This window comes from Aquarana catesbeiana, linkage group LG09 (assembly GCF_042186555.1).
Source record: "Aquarana catesbeiana isolate 2022-GZ linkage group LG09, ASM4218655v1, whole genome shotgun sequence".
NCBI classification, from domain to species: domain Eukaryota; kingdom Metazoa; phylum Chordata; class Amphibia; order Anura; family Ranidae; genus Aquarana; species Aquarana catesbeiana.
This window is the reverse complement of record NC_133332.1, coordinates 79599308-79617134: the sequence shown is the minus strand read 5'-3', so window position 1 is coordinate 79617134 and position 17827 is coordinate 79599308.

Sequence of the window (17827 nt, the reverse complement as noted above, 5' to 3'; positions counted from 1 at the left end):
GAGGCTGAAAAGCGCAAATCAACTCTCACCAAACTTTTATTAGCACGAGTTAAACACGAGATTAGCAGAAGGAGCCCAAAGGGTGGCGCACTTGGTATTGAACTTCCCTTTTATAGTGCCGTCGTACGTGTTGTACGTCAGCGCGTTCTTGGCGATCAGAATATCCAACAACATTTGTGCGACCGTGTGTAGGCAAGACATGTTTGAGCCAACATCCGTCGGAAAAAAATCCAGGATTTTGTTGTCGGAATGTCTGATCGTGTGTACACAGCATTAGAGTACTGATATTACTTTTGGCTACTTCTAGATCCTCCTTGAGAGATATGTTTTGCAACAATAACTGTCTGTAATTGTTAGCCAACCAGCAAGCCGCAAATATTTGTGCATTCTCACCCTTACATTTTCTGTATTTTTTCTCTGTAAGCTTTAAATTTACATACTCTTGTGCTTGGTGCCATGGGCTTTTAGATTCCTCCATTGCTCCTATTATTTCAGAGCTATTTTTAACTTTAGCAATCCTGGCTATCAATTTCTCCATGATGTAAAAGTTCAGTGACGATACAACAGTACACCACAGAACAGACGTCTGACACAGTAGCCTACCACTAATGCTGTGTACACACATGTGAGCTTTCGACGGACTGAATTCCGAAGGATTTTTTGACGAACTTTAGACGTTTAGAGTGCCCACGGAGTTCCGACGCAACGGACTTGCCTACACACGGTCACACCAAAGTCCGACTGATTCGAACGTGATGACGTACGATCGGACTAGAATAAGGAAGTTCATAGTCAGTAGCTAATAGCTGCCCTTGCATCGTTGTTCGTCCGTCGGACTAGCATACAGACGAACGGATTTTTCGACCGGACTCGAGTCCATCGGAAAGATTTGAAACATGTTCTATTTCTAAAGTCCATCTGATTTTTTGACAGCAAAGGTCCGATGAAGCCCACACACGATCGTATTGTCCGTTGGACCTTTGCTGTCGAAAAGTCCGGTCGTGTGTACACAGCATTAGAATATGCACAAGAGTGGAGACACAAACATTAAATTAACACTAGTATCTTCACAGAATAGAGTATACACCCAAGAAACAAAAGATAGAGGAGATGTGCTGAACAATAGAGATGGAGATACAGTGCACACACCACAAACAAGAGTGCTGCACACAAGGAACAATAAGGTAACGCTCTAGGTTGACAATAGAAAGGTAAACACAGCCGAGTTTACACCAATAGCTGTTACACCCAATTCATTTAAAAAAAAACATTAAAAATAAATACTATACGACAAATTGAGCTTATCAAATTATTGGTAGGATTTCTCCTAACAAAAAAAATGTCAAGGTATAATATAGTATGCTAAATGCACCTTATTTTACACTCTATAATCGTCATCAGATATTAGATAATGAGAATATTACTCCTTGTAAATTTCCACAGCAAAAAACAAACAACTCTCTTGTAGCTCAGTTTCAATGTCTTACACACAAATACTATGCCTTTAGTGTACACACCATTTAAATAAAAAACAAAACCCTGTTGAACCTTTTCAACAAAATAACCAAGACCACACTCTTTCAGTGTCTTTCCAATAAAACACATATGTACTCACCATACAGCACACTCAAACAATGGTTAGTGAGAGCAATGAAGCTTGGTGAGCACAATAGAAACAAATAAATAAAAACAAAATTTTTCCCGCTAAGTACCTCCTCCCCATTACATTGACCAGTTATAATGGTACTTCCAATGTACTTTTTCAACTATAATTACGGGATATTAACCTAAACAAAATCTGGTGTACCCTCTCTCCTTTTTTTAGATATAAGTGGTGAACCACAAAGAGAAAATAATAAATTCTCTTACATAGTGTTGCCAACATCCCTAATTTATTGTATGAGGTTCCCTTAAAAAGGGGACACAAGTACCCCCTGGTACAATGGGACTTTATGGGCGAACAAGAAGAAAATCATGTATAAAAGTATCATTTATTTCGAAAAATGTTAAAAAAAGGCATGCATCAGAAACATGGTCATAGTTGATACAGCACATTTTGTATAAAACAAGATTTCACATACAAATATATTATTACAAAATCAAAGCCGAAAATGAAATTCCTCTATTAGCCTGACATGTTTCGGGAGAATATCCCTTCTTCAGAGGCGTTTGTTAAAGAGGCTATAAATATATTCTGAAAAGAGACGAAATAGTATTTGTCAGAAAGTTTTTCAGGCAGCATCAACATTTACAGTATATGAGCATGTCCAACATACATACCAGCGTTTAATGTTGAAAACTGTATATCATTTTTAAAAAATAATTTGTAGAATTTGTCACTGTCTATCCATCAAATTGATGAATCCCAACCGAGCTCAGAACAGCCTGTTCCGAGCTCGGCTGGGCTGTTCCGAGCTCAGTTGGGATTCATCAATTTGATGGATAGACAGTGACAAATTCTATAAATTATTTTTTAAAAATTTCTGCAAGATCCTCGTAGTTCCTCTCCTGAGTCCCTCTTAGTTTAGTGGAAAGACTTTATGCTAAGTTGAGCTATGTAGTTGCTCTTCTGAGAAGTTCATACATTAGTCTTCTCTAGATCCTCATGGGAACCTCTGGCCTCTACTAATCTCTCACAAAAGATTGCACTCTGAGCTGAGCAGAAATGTCCTTAAAGTTTGCAACATAGAGAATAGTGTCGTCTTGTTCTGTTAGTGGTTCTGGGATATCCCATACTACCGTACACCCCATTCAAGTTATTCAACAGTAAAATCACAAAAAAAACATCCCCTAGACTGCTTCTTTTGCCATTATGCCTGAACTGTGTTCTGGGGAGCTGGCAGCCTCCGAACAAGTGAGGGAGAACTCTGGTCATCATTGTATAGCAATATGGACTACAATCGTAAAGTACAGTAACCCTCCTGCATTTCCATGCATCGCATGTCCCTCTAGTGATCAGTGGTCAGGTGACATCATATTTGTGAGCCAAACAAAAGGGATTGTGGGATGAGTAGTTCTCCCGACTAATAATCGCTTCACATGATTATGTGACCGGACTACATATCCCAGGTATCTTTGCCACCATTGGGAAGATTGCTGGGAGTAGCTATAAAAGAAGCAAAAGCCTGCGTGCAGCTCTTTTCCTCCTGGGCCTGACGCAAGACGGACCTCTCTGTGCATGGAGGGAGAGACCACAGCCTACCACGCGGTATACCACCTTCCAACCCGTACCAGAGGGGACTAGCATTGCTGTTTATCATCGGATGTCCATCCAGCACTACTCAGGTTGCCTGCCAGTCGGTGTATCAAGCTTGACATCTGGAGATCGAGACGGCGGATTGCTGCACTAGTGTCGCTACACGAGATACTGTCCTGAAGACATCATATCGGTCTGGTCATTGGTGAGAGGGCAACCACCTAACCTTTACCCACTGGGACACTTTTCACAGACACCTCTATCCTAGGAATACTTTACTGAACCTATTTGAACACTGTGCTTAGATATCTTTAGCCTTCCTCACTACAAGAAACCTATTGCTTCCCACTACACCTAATCGGATTACAGTTAATGAGCTCCTACGTACCAGTGAAGACCATCAGATATGCAACATTAATGCTATTACTGATACAAGAGCCATTATTCTATTACTTCCAGGCCTGATCCCTCCTTAGGATAACAGTTATAGGCCGGCCAGGTTCCATCTTCTGCAGTGTGTCAGTATAGTCTGTTAGCTGTATTCATCCCTTTAGGGGGTAGAATTATTTCTTTAAGGGAGTGTATATAACATACTGTTTATTGTTAATATCTTGCCTTGTGTCATTCAGAGGAATTCCTTTGCTGAGTTGGCGCTGTAGCCTAAAACTCAGCAGATCTATTGCCTCCTTTTTGTGACAAGATCTCTTTAATCGGTTCAAGTAAATATTATCAGAACATAAATACGCAGAGTTGTCTGATTTATTACTTTACGGTGGTACAAGGATGTCTGAACCCAGAGTGTCAAGTGGGTTGGAATGTTCACCAGGTCAGGGCAGTGCAGATGAGCAGGTAATTCCAAGCAGTCCCTTACGGGATCGTGCTACAATTACTATCTGTGCTGCTGCTATCAGGAGGGGTGTAGTGACTGTGCTTTACTCATTATCAACTGGCGGCCCTCTTGAGGGTAGCACTACAAACAAAAATAAGGTTAAATTAAAAAAAGAAAGAAATAAAAGAAAATAAGTTGTAGACTCAATGGACAACTTGGTCTTTTTCTGTCATCACCCTTCATACGTTTCTAAACCCTATCAATAAACTTCATTTATTTCCCCCATTTTGATCTGTTTGATATAACATTGAAAGCATTTTATTATATCTGTTTGAAAAGGGTAAAAGTAAGATTGTTACATTCTTTGTACGTACTCTGCCTGTGCTGCACTGAAATGTCAGTGTTCTCAGCCCTGCTCACTTTTATTCTGTGAATTACAGAACGCCTCCCCCCATATTGAGATGACGAAGAGGTATTCTGTGGTCCAAATCAAGAGATAGCAGTCTAGAATGACAATGTTTCACCTTCATAGATACTGTACAATAAATAAGTGTTGTCACCTAAGGACAGGAAGTGTGTTACTGGCAGGGACACTGAATAAAGGAAATAAAGCCTGAAAAAATATGATTGCAACCACCACTTTACGTCAATACTTTGACACAAACAAGTATGTAGTAAGTGAAGTCAGTATACCTTATCTGCACACTTGTGAACAAAGAAAAAAACCGCTCTAAAGGCCCAAACAGATAATAAGAAGAAGAAGCTGCCACAATACCCTAATACATGGTATACTGTACAAGAGATAGTAAAACAGCAGTGCAGCGCTATAAAAATCACATATATACTCCTAACAAGTGATTATAGTGTGCATAATATAAAAAACATCACATTAGATTAAACATCAATTAAACACATATTAGTGCATCAAAAAGTCCCAATGGAAAGCCCAGAAATGATTTGAGCAATCTTCTCAATGTGTGGCAGAAGAAAAAATAGATTGTGCATCCCAATAGCTTCAAGGCCTTTCAGCGATAAGACCACCACACAGACCACCATGGTGTAATAAAGGTGGGGGCTTACCAGACTCAAATGACCCTCGCTCAGGAAAGGTCAAGTAACATTTGTTTTTATATTCCACAAATTCTCCAACCTTACTTAGGGGTCTTGTCAACTGATTACACCTCCAAGTATGCCACAGATCATTATGCAGTAAAGTTCCATGCAGAAATGATGTTATGAAAAATGGAAGCGACACTCTCCATAGTTAAGTCAAAACCAAGATAGCTGCGGCTAGTGTACGCAATCGCAGTGGCATGTTCTGGCTCCACCAAACGTGTTTCATCATACTTGATGTCAACAGGGGCACCTTAAGGATTATTTTTTCTGAGTATAGGAACTGGGGATTGTGTATACCAGGGTTCTGGAAAATGCAGCCCATAAGCCATATCTGGCCCACTACAAGATTTTATCCAGGGTCTGTGTTGTATCCCCAATGTGAACTAACTGAGGATTACGGTCAGCAGAAGCGGTCTATGGTCTCTGCTTCTGATATAAGGGGAGACTCTGATGGGGACCCTGATAAAGGGGGTAATTCTGATGGGGACCCTGATGTGAAGGGGACTCTGACAAGGACCCTGATATAAGGAGGACTCTCATAGAGATTTTTTTTTTAAAGGCAAAAATTTGTGTAGCCAGGTGCTTGGCTATAAAAAAAGCAAGTTAGAACACTGTGCTGTAGATGTTCTCTATACTCTCTTCAAATTGAGCTGACTAGTGGGACCTAGTAACACTACCTGCCTCACGCCAGCAGGGGGAGCAGACAAGCCAAAGGGGCTCCATAGACTTGTATACTGCCGCAATAAACTGTGGGAATTGAAGTCCTGAATGGAAGCCATGCTGTGAAATCCTATGAACCACTAAACTACAGTACCCACAAGGAGACAGGAATAGGAAAGTAGCTGTATTTCCCAGGCCAGTGGCCTGAGTGGAGATCCATGCCTTACTCAGCTGGGCACCTGTGTGGCAGAACGGAATAGGGTGCACAGAGACTAAGGACCGAGTCACTGCGGGATAGTCTTTTGCTGGACAGATGCTGGAGCATTGTAGTCTGGTGAACTGAGGACCAGAGTCGCACTGTGTCAAACTAGAGGCCATCTGCACAGCAAGACTGTTATGGCCATGGGACCATAACCTGTTTGCTGCTATCAGAGATGTATCTTCTAGGGATGAAACACTTAAATAACAGCTTTTACCACTGCATGCTGACATTCACTGGGACTATATTCATGTGCACCATCAACAAGACAGGCCCTAACATTAACTGGCTGAGAGCTAGGGCATAGGATTCCCTCTTTAGATAAGGTCTCCAGGCATTGCCTGTAGAATTAGGGGCACCACTGCAGCAAATCTGTTTTATAGTCTAGTCATTCATAGAATGCACTCTAGTAATATAGCATTCTGGTAGCAGGAAAGTTATGTCAATACTAATTACCATTACTTTCGTTGTGGTTTTGTGCCTTTGCTTAACATTGATTTGCAGTTTACCAGTTATAGAGCCATTTAACTGCGGTGATCATTACTTTAAATTAGACATGTGCAGTACAGAAAAATTCATTTAGTTTTGGTTTGGATAGATTTGTTATGTTACTAATTTTGTTTAATTGATTCATTTCAAAATTTGTTTAGTTTATTCATTTTCTAATGAATTCCACATTTTCGCAATGATTCGAATTCAGATTGGTCAAAAAATTATCAGCCCATCTGAATCCTGTTTGAAGAATAGCTGGTTGTCAAGGAGCGGGCCGGGAAGCTGACCGCCACGTCCTTAACAACCGATGACTCGGTTTTCCTGGCTGACAGCTGAGTTGTAAACAAAAGAATGCTGGGAATTAAAAACTCTGAAAAAAAATAGCATGGGGTCCCCCCCTCATGCATACCAGGCCCTTCGGAAATTGCCAAAATTTTAATAGAGAATGGCGTGAGGTCCCTCCCCCAAAATCCATACCAGATTCTTATCCGAGCATACATTCTGGCAGGCCAGGAAAATGGGGGGTGAGCGAGCACGCCCCCTTGAACCATACAATGCCATATGTCCTCAGCATGGGGGGGGTGTATTAGGGCAGGGGGGCTTCCCTCCCCTCAAAGCACCTTGTCCCCATGTTGATGGGGACAGGGCCTCTTCCCCACAACCCCAGCCTGGTGGTTGTGGGGTGCGGGGAGTGACTTCCTGGAATCTGGAACCCAGATCCTGCCCCCACCCCCCCCATGTGAATGAGTATGGGGTACATAGTACCTCTACTCATTCACCAATAAAAAAAGTTAATAAAAACACAACAGTTTTTAACAAGTTCTTTATTAAAAAAACATAAAAACGCTGACCTGAATAAAAAAAAAGCCAAACACGACTGTTCCCATCCAGGGACACAGCTGATTGACAGGTAAACATAGGGGTGGGGGGTTACCTGGTGATGTAACCAGGTGACCCCGCCCCCATGTCTACCTCTCATTGGGTGAGTGTCATTCCTGAATGAGAGATAAAAATGGGGTGGGGTTATCTGGTGACAGTCGGCCAATGACAGGTAGACTGGGTGGGTGGGGTCACCCAGTTGTATTTCCACCATGACCCATTTGTTGCCCATGTATTGCCATGACTGCAAAGGGTTAGAACTTCTGGCCATATTTATATTGCTGTCAATGCCTGGTGGCGTAGCTTGAGAAAATAATGCCCTGTCCCTAGGTACCCACAAAAGAGAATGCCTAGTTCCTGAAGGTCCTGTGCTAAATATATCTGATTCACGGATAGCATTAGATGTTTACAAACTTAATTTGTTAAATGTAATAGTTGGATCAGAAGATTGGAGTGCCACACTGAAATGTTGAAGTCAAAATGGGGTTTATTCCAATCATGTAATGAACATAATACCAGCGTGTTTCGGGGGCCACACTTTGCACCCATCTTCAGGGCTTGAAAAAAGGACGGTAAATAAAATCTGAATATCAAAAGTAACTCAGTATTGTTCATCAGCTGTGTTAACTTGTTAAATGGATTTTCTTTACAAAACTGTTGCTAGGAGTGGAAGCTGATGATCACTTACACAAAACAAACGAGGTGTGATGTTAGGAGCATAATCCTGTTTCTACACATCAAAACAAAGAAAAAAATCTATCACTACAAGCAACAGCAAACAAATTTCTAATTAATAACTTGCAATTTCATGACAAACTTTACTCTTACACAACCACCTGCACTTGTGACGTCTCCATACTGGATGACTAGTGCAGTGAATATACCTCAAACCTTTGATGTTAAGTGCATGTAACGTAAAAAGAGAATTATATATAATTAGTGGGCAGAGAACACCTGTAGTAGCTCTGTGGGGATATCGTTTATACCTTGTAAAACTAAATTCTATATTACAAATTGTAGAAAATACACAGTGTCTGATAATTCAGTTACAGAAGCTACAATAACCAAAGTAAACCTGTTTAAAAAGATATTGATGAAATGTTATACCTACCTTTTCTAGGACTCATGGTGATTTGTAAGGGTTTTTTTTTTTTTAATAACAAACATATCATACTTACCTCCACTGTGCAACTCGTTTTGCGAACCTGCTCTTCTGGGGTCCCCCGGGGGCTCTCGCGGCTCCTCCCCACATCAGATAACCCCCTGGGAGAAGTGCTCTCCCGGGGGATTACCTTGCGGGCGAGTTCAGCATTCAGCGTAAATAGAGGCTGAATGAAGGACTCGGCCCCGCCCCTCCGTGCCGGCATCATTGGATTTCATTGACAGTAGCAGGAGCCAATGGCTGGGCTGCTATCAATCTATCCAATCAAGAGCCGAGAACCCCGGGCAGAGAGACAGCGCATCCCCGTGAGTCAAATTCCAGGGATCAGGTAAGTAAAACGGGGGGGCTTGGGGGCTGGTCACTGCCAGGTGTTTTTTCATAGGATGCATTAAGTTAAAAAAATACGTAGGTTTACATCCCCTTTAAAGTGAAGACCACCACCAGGCACCCCCCCCCCAAGGGCATGTGCTCACATCATATGTAGGTTTGCATTACAAAGGCCAATGGAGCCTTTAAACCAAAAGCCAAGGGTTTCAAATGGCAGCTGAAGGTGGCTGTCTTGTGAGTATATGGAGACTCTCTGTGGATGGTCAATGAAGTCAGTAGCAGACCCAGCCTTAGAACCAAGCTCAGCTAAAAAAAAAGAAAAGCCACATAGTGTACACTGTATATATAGAGAACACTCTCTGTGGATGGTCACTGAACTCAGTAGCAGACTCAGCTTTAAAACCAAGCTCAGCTCAAAAAAAGAAAAGCCTCATAGTGTACACCATATATAACTACATATAATACCAAGTTCACTATGTGGCCTATTTATTTATACATGGTGATCACATCCCCCTTAATAGCTTCTTCTCAAGAGAGAAAACATTCAGTTCAGCTGATGTTTCCGCATATCAGCTTGGTTGCCTTTTCTGCATCTTTTCCAGTTATCCAATATCCATTTTGTGAACTCGTGCCCAAAACTGAAATTGCATCTGATGGGGTCTTACTAATGATTTGTATTTGGGCAAAATGATGTCTCTCTCTGGAGTCTATACCTCTTTTAATACAAGAAAGTATTTTGCTTGCTTTAGAAACTGTAGCTTGGCATTGCATGCTAATATTAAGTCTGTGATCTACCAAACTACCTAGGTCCCTCTCCGCAATTGACTCCCCCAGTTATACTCCTTTTAGAATGTATGATGCATGCATGCTTTTTAGCCCCCAAGTGCATAACTTTCAGCTTGTAATTTGGTGACATCCTGTAAGGACATTATTCAGCTGCATAGCTTCAGTGCAAACAATGGAATGGTACTTTTAATCCCAAACTCTATTTCATTTATAAAATAGGTTATAAAGTAAGCCCCCTTTTTGCCCTTGCTCCCAATTACTAAAAACCCTCTTTTTCCCCCAGGCTTAGACCAACCACTCACCTGGTGGGTCGCTAATAGGTTCACACATGTCCGACACTTTCTAACAGCTATTTCATTCCCAACGTGGGCCTCGCTTTGGGAGTCCCATCATGTTCCAGAGGCGTAATTCTTCCGCTGCCTTCAATTTCAGCATTGGCTGCGTAGAACTTCCTGGTACCCATTCCAAAAAACTTAAAAAACCCTGGCTTCCCTTCCTCTCAAGCTTTCCTTATCCTCTGCCTGGCTCCCTACTCATTAGGTGCACATTCTTTCTTTCCCTAGAGTCACCTTTCCGCCTACCCTCTTCCTGGTTTCTAAACTATCTTCTCTTCCCAGATTTGTATAGGCTACAAATTATACCATTGTATGGATATTGGTGGCCTATAGGATACCCTGCTGTTGAGGGAACCTCCCTGGGACCACTTGGCCCCCAGGGCTTTATGAAAAAGGCCTATCCTCTGTTATTATATCAGTTCTTGTTTTCATACTTCTGCATTTCGTCTACTTTTATTGCTACTGTCAATGCTAGCCCCTGCGTGGGCGGAATGATAGCTTGTTAAGCACTTGTTAAACTGAATAAAAAATATTGAAAAAGAAAAAGTAGGCGTCCCAACACTGAATCTGGGGTACACCACTAATAACCTTAGAGAGTATGAATCAATAATGACTGCTCTCTGAATTCAGCCAGTTTTCTATCCATTTACATTACATATTCTAAGCCTGTTAACTATGTATGGGGAACTGTGTTCAAATGCTTTGGCTGAATCCAAGTATATTATATCCACAACTACTACTTTGTCTACGTTTTTGCATACTTTCTCACAAAACAAAAATAGATTTGTTTGTTTGATCTTTCATGAATCCATGCTGTCTATTGCTTAAAATATTAAGTATCTTCCCAACTATAGATGTTAAACTAACCGGGCTGTAGTTACTATCCCATTTTTAAATATAGGCACCACATTTGTCTTGTGCCAATCCAATGCCAGTATTTAAAAAGTCTCCAAAAATTAGATACCACTTTGAACTAACAGGGCTAAACTGAAGTCAGGGCTGGTAACAAACTTGCATAGACAAGTTAACAATCCAAGGTCCAGCTCAGGCTGCAATCCAAAGAGTAATCTGGATACAAGAAAAGGTTGGCAACAAAAGAATCCCAGAAGATGGCAATGGGTCAGGCAGGGAAACACCAGGGAGCCAGGAAGCTAATGCTATCACAAGCACAGACTGATGAGGTTTAAATAGGTTGCCTCCTGCACTGAGGACCAATCCATCTATAGGGGGCATGTGGCCAGGCTAGTTACCATGCAGCTGAGGGGAGCAGCACTACTTTGCCCCCTAATAAAAATATGTTACATGTGAATAAATTACATCATGCTGGGAGCAATCTTTTTTTATATATAACCTCCTTATATACGAGATGTGTCTATCAAATAACGAGACTGTGATCCCACCTAGTAAACAATGCAGTCGGAATTGGTTATAGCTGCATGCATCGTGACCTTGAACATGTTTGAACCCGCATGACAAGCAGCAACACTCCATGATGTTCAGTTTATTGTGAGGCGCCATTTAGTTTGGTTGTGTTTTCTGTAGTGTGCCAAAAAAATGCTAAGTTTAAAAGTTGAACAACGTGTCAATTTGAATTTTTTAGTAAAATTGCACAAAACACCAACAGAATGTTTTCAAATGCTTACTACAACTTATGGGAATGACGGCCTGTCTAGTGCGCGTGTGTTTGAGTGCCACAAAAGATTCAACGAGGGACGTGAGACCAAAGTCCCAAAAGCTAAATCGGTGTTTAAAGAGACACGTTTTGAGTCAGTAGATGCTGTGTAGAAAATTGATTGTAACTGCCAGAAATTGATTTTCTCCATGCCTTCGACCAGTGGAAAACAAGACTGGAGCAATGTGTTAGTGCAAATGGGGAATATATTGAAGGGGACAAGCATTACATTTGTAATACATATAAATAAAGGTGTGAGTTATTTAATCAGTCTCCTTTTTTATTAGACACACCTCGTATGTGAAAACAATTCTCTTACATTAGATCACATTATACTTCTTCTTCCACTAACTGTGTGAAACCTTAACAATAAAAGATAAAATCATGCACCATGCTGGAAAATGACCGACCTTTAAAAAAAGTCCAATTTCATTTGTAAACAAAATATATAAAATCCACTGTGATCCACTTCAAACAATCCTTCCTTCACCATGTGTTCTCTTTTCCCCCTGGATGTGCTCTCACCTTTTGGAGTATGACCACAAAATTATAAGGATCACAAACCCTCAGGGGTTTCTGTAGCACTCTCCACCACTCTGCCTTCAAGTTTCCTCCTCTATACAAGTTTGATGTAGCTTAGCGTAAAGCACATAAAACACTCATAGTGCTTTCAATTAAAAAGATTGACATTTATTAAAACATTAAAAAGGTAAAAAGGTGTAGCAAAGTCCTGGGCCTCTTTAGGCCTAACCTCCAGAGTTAGGGAGAGCTGACATCCTTCATTGTAGAGTGGGTTACAAGGCATGGTGGGTGTACTGCAAGCTGAACAGGTGGGCGCCAGACACTTTTTGAATGCAAAGAGGTTTATTGTCTCTTAAACAGAACTGAGGGAGAGAGGGTAGGGCAAGGACAATCTTAGGTAGATGCAATGTTAATTGGTAGACTCCGAGACTTCTATAGGCAGATAGCAATACAGGTGAAGGCCTCCAGCCGGACACCACTTCTCTATAGGTAGGATGCTGTCTCCTATGGCAACAGTCTTGTAGAAGTTACTAACTGTAATTGTATCCAACCAACTATTTGCAACTCGATCAGTTCTCAGCTTACCCCACAATCACTCACTGTGGGTCTTCATTTAACGAGCTCCCAGTCTCTCTCACTAGACTTCAGATCCAATAGTCACTGGATCCCCTGTGCTCTTCCACTGTTAGTACTCAGTATCTTCCTTAAGCGTCACCCCCGCTTCCCTGCTGGGTCGTTAGCTTGGCACTCACAGATACTCCTCAAGCGTCACCCCAGCTTACTCACAATGGTCTCCGGTAACAAGGTGGATGGTCCCTTAGTTGCAACAACTTCCCCTCTACCTCCAACCGCAACTGATTCACCGTTCAGTGGAACCGTAAATTCTGGTTGGACTACAAGCCTGCAGTCCCAACCCTATGCTGCTCTTCTGCTTCTGGATAGGCCAAATAGTCTCTCCCAGCAGGCAAAGGGACCCAAGAAAATCACTGCCCATTGGCTGAGACACCCCATTCATTCATAATCTGTCCTTGCTATGCCCTTGTCTTGTCCATTGTCACTAGATACCCAGCCACCTAGTGACAGAAGAGAGAAGTGCAGCAATTCCAGAATTAGGGGGAAATCAATTGATCTCCTAACAATTGGCCGAGGTAACTATCGTCTGGCAACTAAATATAATAGCAGCCCTGCCTAAACATCAGGGTGCTACATCGGGGAAGTTGTCGCCACTAAGGGACCATCCACCTTGTTACTGGAGACCATTGTGAGTAAGCTGAGGCTAGTACCAGAGCAGACTTCTCGCCAGCCAGGGACAGTGAAGAAGTGGGAAAACCTCAGTAAGTGCCAAGTCAGGGACCCAGCGGGACAGCAGAGGAGACGCTTGTGGAGCATCGACAAGTTCCAAGCCAGGGACCTAGCGTGTCCGCGGGGGTGATGCTTGAGGAGTATCTGTGAGTGCCAATCTAGGGACCCAGCAGGGAAGCAATGGTGACGCTTGAGGAAGATACTGAGTGCTAACAGTGGAAGAGCTCAGGGGATCCAGTGGCTATTGGATCTGAAGTCTAGTGAGAGAGACTGGGAGCTCGTTCAGTGAAGACCCACAGTGAGTGATTGTGGGGTAAGCTGAGAATTGTTCGAGTTACAAAAAGTTGGATACAATTACAGTTAGTAACTTCTACAAGACTGCTGCCATAGGAGACAGCATCCTACCTATACAGAAGTGGGGTCTGGCTGGAGGCCTTCACCTGTATAGCTGTCTGCCTATAGACATCTTGGAGCCTGCTAATTAACATTGCATCTACCTAAGGGTGTCCTGGCCCTAACCAACAACATGCCTATAGTTGTGATCCAACACTGCAATTCCTCTGTATGACCAATCACTTCCTGGTTGAGCGTAATGACGTCAATGACTCCACCCTATGTGTTACGTCAATTTATGATTTTCTCAGTTCCTCATGTAACACATCTTTCTTATACTGGGACAGTTTTCTAATGAATCCTTTAAGTGGAATTCGTTTGCAGATTGCATTTTACGCGTAATAGACTTCAATGGAGCTGCCCCAAAAACTCAAGCGTTGCGTTTTTGATGCGTTTCATGTTTTTTCTTCTCTTTAAAACACTGTGTATAGCTGGTTGCTAGGGGGCAGACAGTGTCATAAGCAGCATCATTAGCAACCGATGAGTCATCAGCTGTATCGCTCGTATCGCTTATCATCTCCAAAGGAACGCTGGTATGCAATAGATAATCACTAATATGTGATGCAAAAAACATATAACAAATGTTTAAAAAGAATGGCACTTGCCAAAACTTTAAGATAAATTAAAAGATATATAAATACCATACCTGGTCACAATAGGGAAAGTGAATAACCGGAAGTCACGGAACCGGAAGTCCAAGGACCGGAACTCACTAAGGTTCATTCCGCTCAATACCTCAAAGGGAACACAGGCTAGTAATAAAAAAATCACTACTATATGGTATAAAAACCTATAAACAGTGTTGATAAAATATAACACATGCCAAGACTAAGCAGAGGCACAGAAAAAAAAAAGTTATTTCATATAAAAATATATGCTAAAACGGACCAAAAATCAAAAAAGTCCCCTCCGTCATCTCATTTACTATTTACTACATAATACTTACACACAAGATAAGACATTAATGGTACATATAATTTATCAGATATAAAACAGTTTAAGTCGAAATCGACGTTTAACCCTCCTGGCACCAGAACCTGTGTCTCATTAATTCATTCTCTTTCTCTTTGACTCAATTGACGTATAATTAAGGATTGACGTAGATTAAGGCTTACCTGTAGGTGCTGGTAATATCTCCTAAACTTACAAGGTATAGGAGATATTTACAATTCCTCGTACGATGAGTTCTTCTGCGCATGCGCCGATGTATTCGGCGCATGCGCACTTTAGAAAGGGCACACTGTGCCATTTCTAGCTGGGGTCATGCCGTGACTGGCGACTCCCACGCGGGAGTGATGTCATGCGACTTTGGCCAGTCACAGAGCCTGAGTTCATGGCCTCGGAAGGAAGAGGGCTGAAGATGGACGCTTCCAGCCAGCGGGGACTTTGGGGACATCGCAGGCTTCGGTTTCAGGTAATTGCACATAATGGGCTACTATGGGATGCATAGTAGCCCATTATGCTTTACCTTTGCAGGGAAACAAAAAGGAAGTCAAACCCATCAGTGTTTACTTCGTCTTGAATGACCTGCGTTGGGACCAACGTAAGAAAGGCTACCATCAGTAACACACTACACCGCCAGGGACTCAGATCCTGCAGTGCCACACGTGTCCCCCTGCTTAAGCCAGTACATGTCCGGGCCCCTCTGAGGTTTGATAGAGAGCATTTGGATGATCCAGAAGAGGATTGGGAGAATGTCATATGGTCAGATGAAACCGAAGTAGAACTGTTTGGTAGAAACATAACTCGTCGTGTTTGGAGAAGAGAGAATGCTGAGTTGCAACCAAAGAACACCATACCTACTGTGAAGCATGGGGGTGGCAACATCATGCTTTGGGGCCGTTTCTCTGCAAAGGAAACAGGACGACTGATCCATGTACATGAAAGAATGAATGGGGTCATGTATTGTGAGATGTTGAGTGCAAACCACCTCCCATCAGCAAGGGCATTGAAGATGAAACGTGGCTGGTCTTTTAGCATGACAGTGATCCCAAACACACCATCCGGGCAACGAAGGATTGGCTTCGTAAGAATCATTTCAAGGTCCTGGAGTGGCCTAGCCAATCTCCAGATCTCAACCCCATAGAAAATCTTTGGAGGGAGTTGAAAGTCCGTGTTGCCCAGCGACAGCCCCAAAACATCACTGCTCTAGAGGAGATCTGCATGGAGGAATGGGCCAACATACCAGCAACAGTGTGTGACAACCTTGTGAAGACTTACAGAAAACGTTTGACCTCTGTCATTGCCAACAAAGGATATATAACAGAGTATTGAAATGAACTTTTGATATTGACCAAATACTTATTTTCCACCATAATTTGCAAATAAATTCTTTCAAAAATCAGACAATGTGATTATCTGGATTTGTTTCCGCATTTTGTCTCTCATAGTTGAGGTATACCTATGATGACAATTACAGGCCTCTCTCATCTTTTTAAGTGGGAGAACTTGTACAATTGGTGGCTGACTAAATACTTTTTTGCCCTACTGTAATGATAAACTCTGTGTCATTGCATAAAATAATTCATCTATCATACAAAATTATTTGTTTCTATGAAACAAACGAAATGCAAATGCTGTTAAAAAAAAGTGCAAAAGAAAAAACTGTGTGCTGACACAGTGAACAAAAAGTGCTTAGTGCAAGAAAATATTATTCAATAGTAAAGTGCATGCATCAAAAATGCATAGGTATTCAAAATATTTACAGTCCATTTTGCAATCCCAGGAAAAATCCAAGATTATTATCACGTTCTTGGATTTTTTCTGGGATTGCAAAATGGACTTCAAATATTTTGAACACATATGAATTTTTGATGCATGCACTTTACTAATGAATAATATTTTCTTGCACTAAGCACTTTTTGTTCACTGTGTCAGCACACAGTTTTTTCTTTTGCACTTTTTTTTTATCAGGATTTACACTTGGTTTATTTCATAGAAGCAAATTTTTGTATGATAGATGAATTATTTTATACAATGATACAGTTTATTATACATGAATATATGAATGTATTTCACATGTGAACAGTAAGGGATCAGGTTAATAGCAGTGGGTTCACTATCACCAGGTTTGTGGGATTATAGATTTGCGCTGCTTGCTTCTTTTTTCTTGCCAATTAACTGGTGATCGTATGCATGCGCAGGAGGGTGTGCCAGGTGTGCCTGGGCACACCCTAATCACCCCAAGCGCATTAGCATTATTGCTCTGTGTGCAGGCAGGGAGATGGGAAATATCTCCCTCTGACCAGTTCTGCCATTCATGAAGTTCTACTGTACTTCTCTTTCACTGTATCGGCTCTACCATAAGAGTGTGTGTATGTGTATGTATATATATATATCACATACACGCATGTGTGTTTGATCTTTGGGGTGTGCACCCTAATGCAATAGGCTACACACACCTATGCTGGTGATTCACCGGTACTTAGGTGGCAGCAATCTGATTTAATCCCTCTATCTTCCATTAATATCTTTGGCACTAGTTTTTCTTGTTGTTTGTCCAAGTGTCTGTTTTTATCGGGTCTATTCACTAATAAGTGAAGAGAGGTGAATTGTCAGAAAAATTGCAAAATCTAAGCCAAAAAAAAAAGGCTCTCATTTAAATATTTTTATTTCAGCTTTTTTTGGCCTATATTTTACTATTCCCCTAAAAAAATTTACCTCAGTTCACAGAATAGTGCATTAAGACAAAACTGTACAATAACCCAGACATACCTAGCAATCCCCCTTCCCCCGACCTGTCTTATAAAATGCGAGAATACTTAGAACGCAGTGGAGTCCCCCACTTAACACCCTCCGACCTACTAACCTTGAACACGCAGATTACAGATGAGGAGATAGAGATGACCATTAAATCCCTCCCGTCCCATAAAGCCCCGGGACCCGACGGATTCCCAT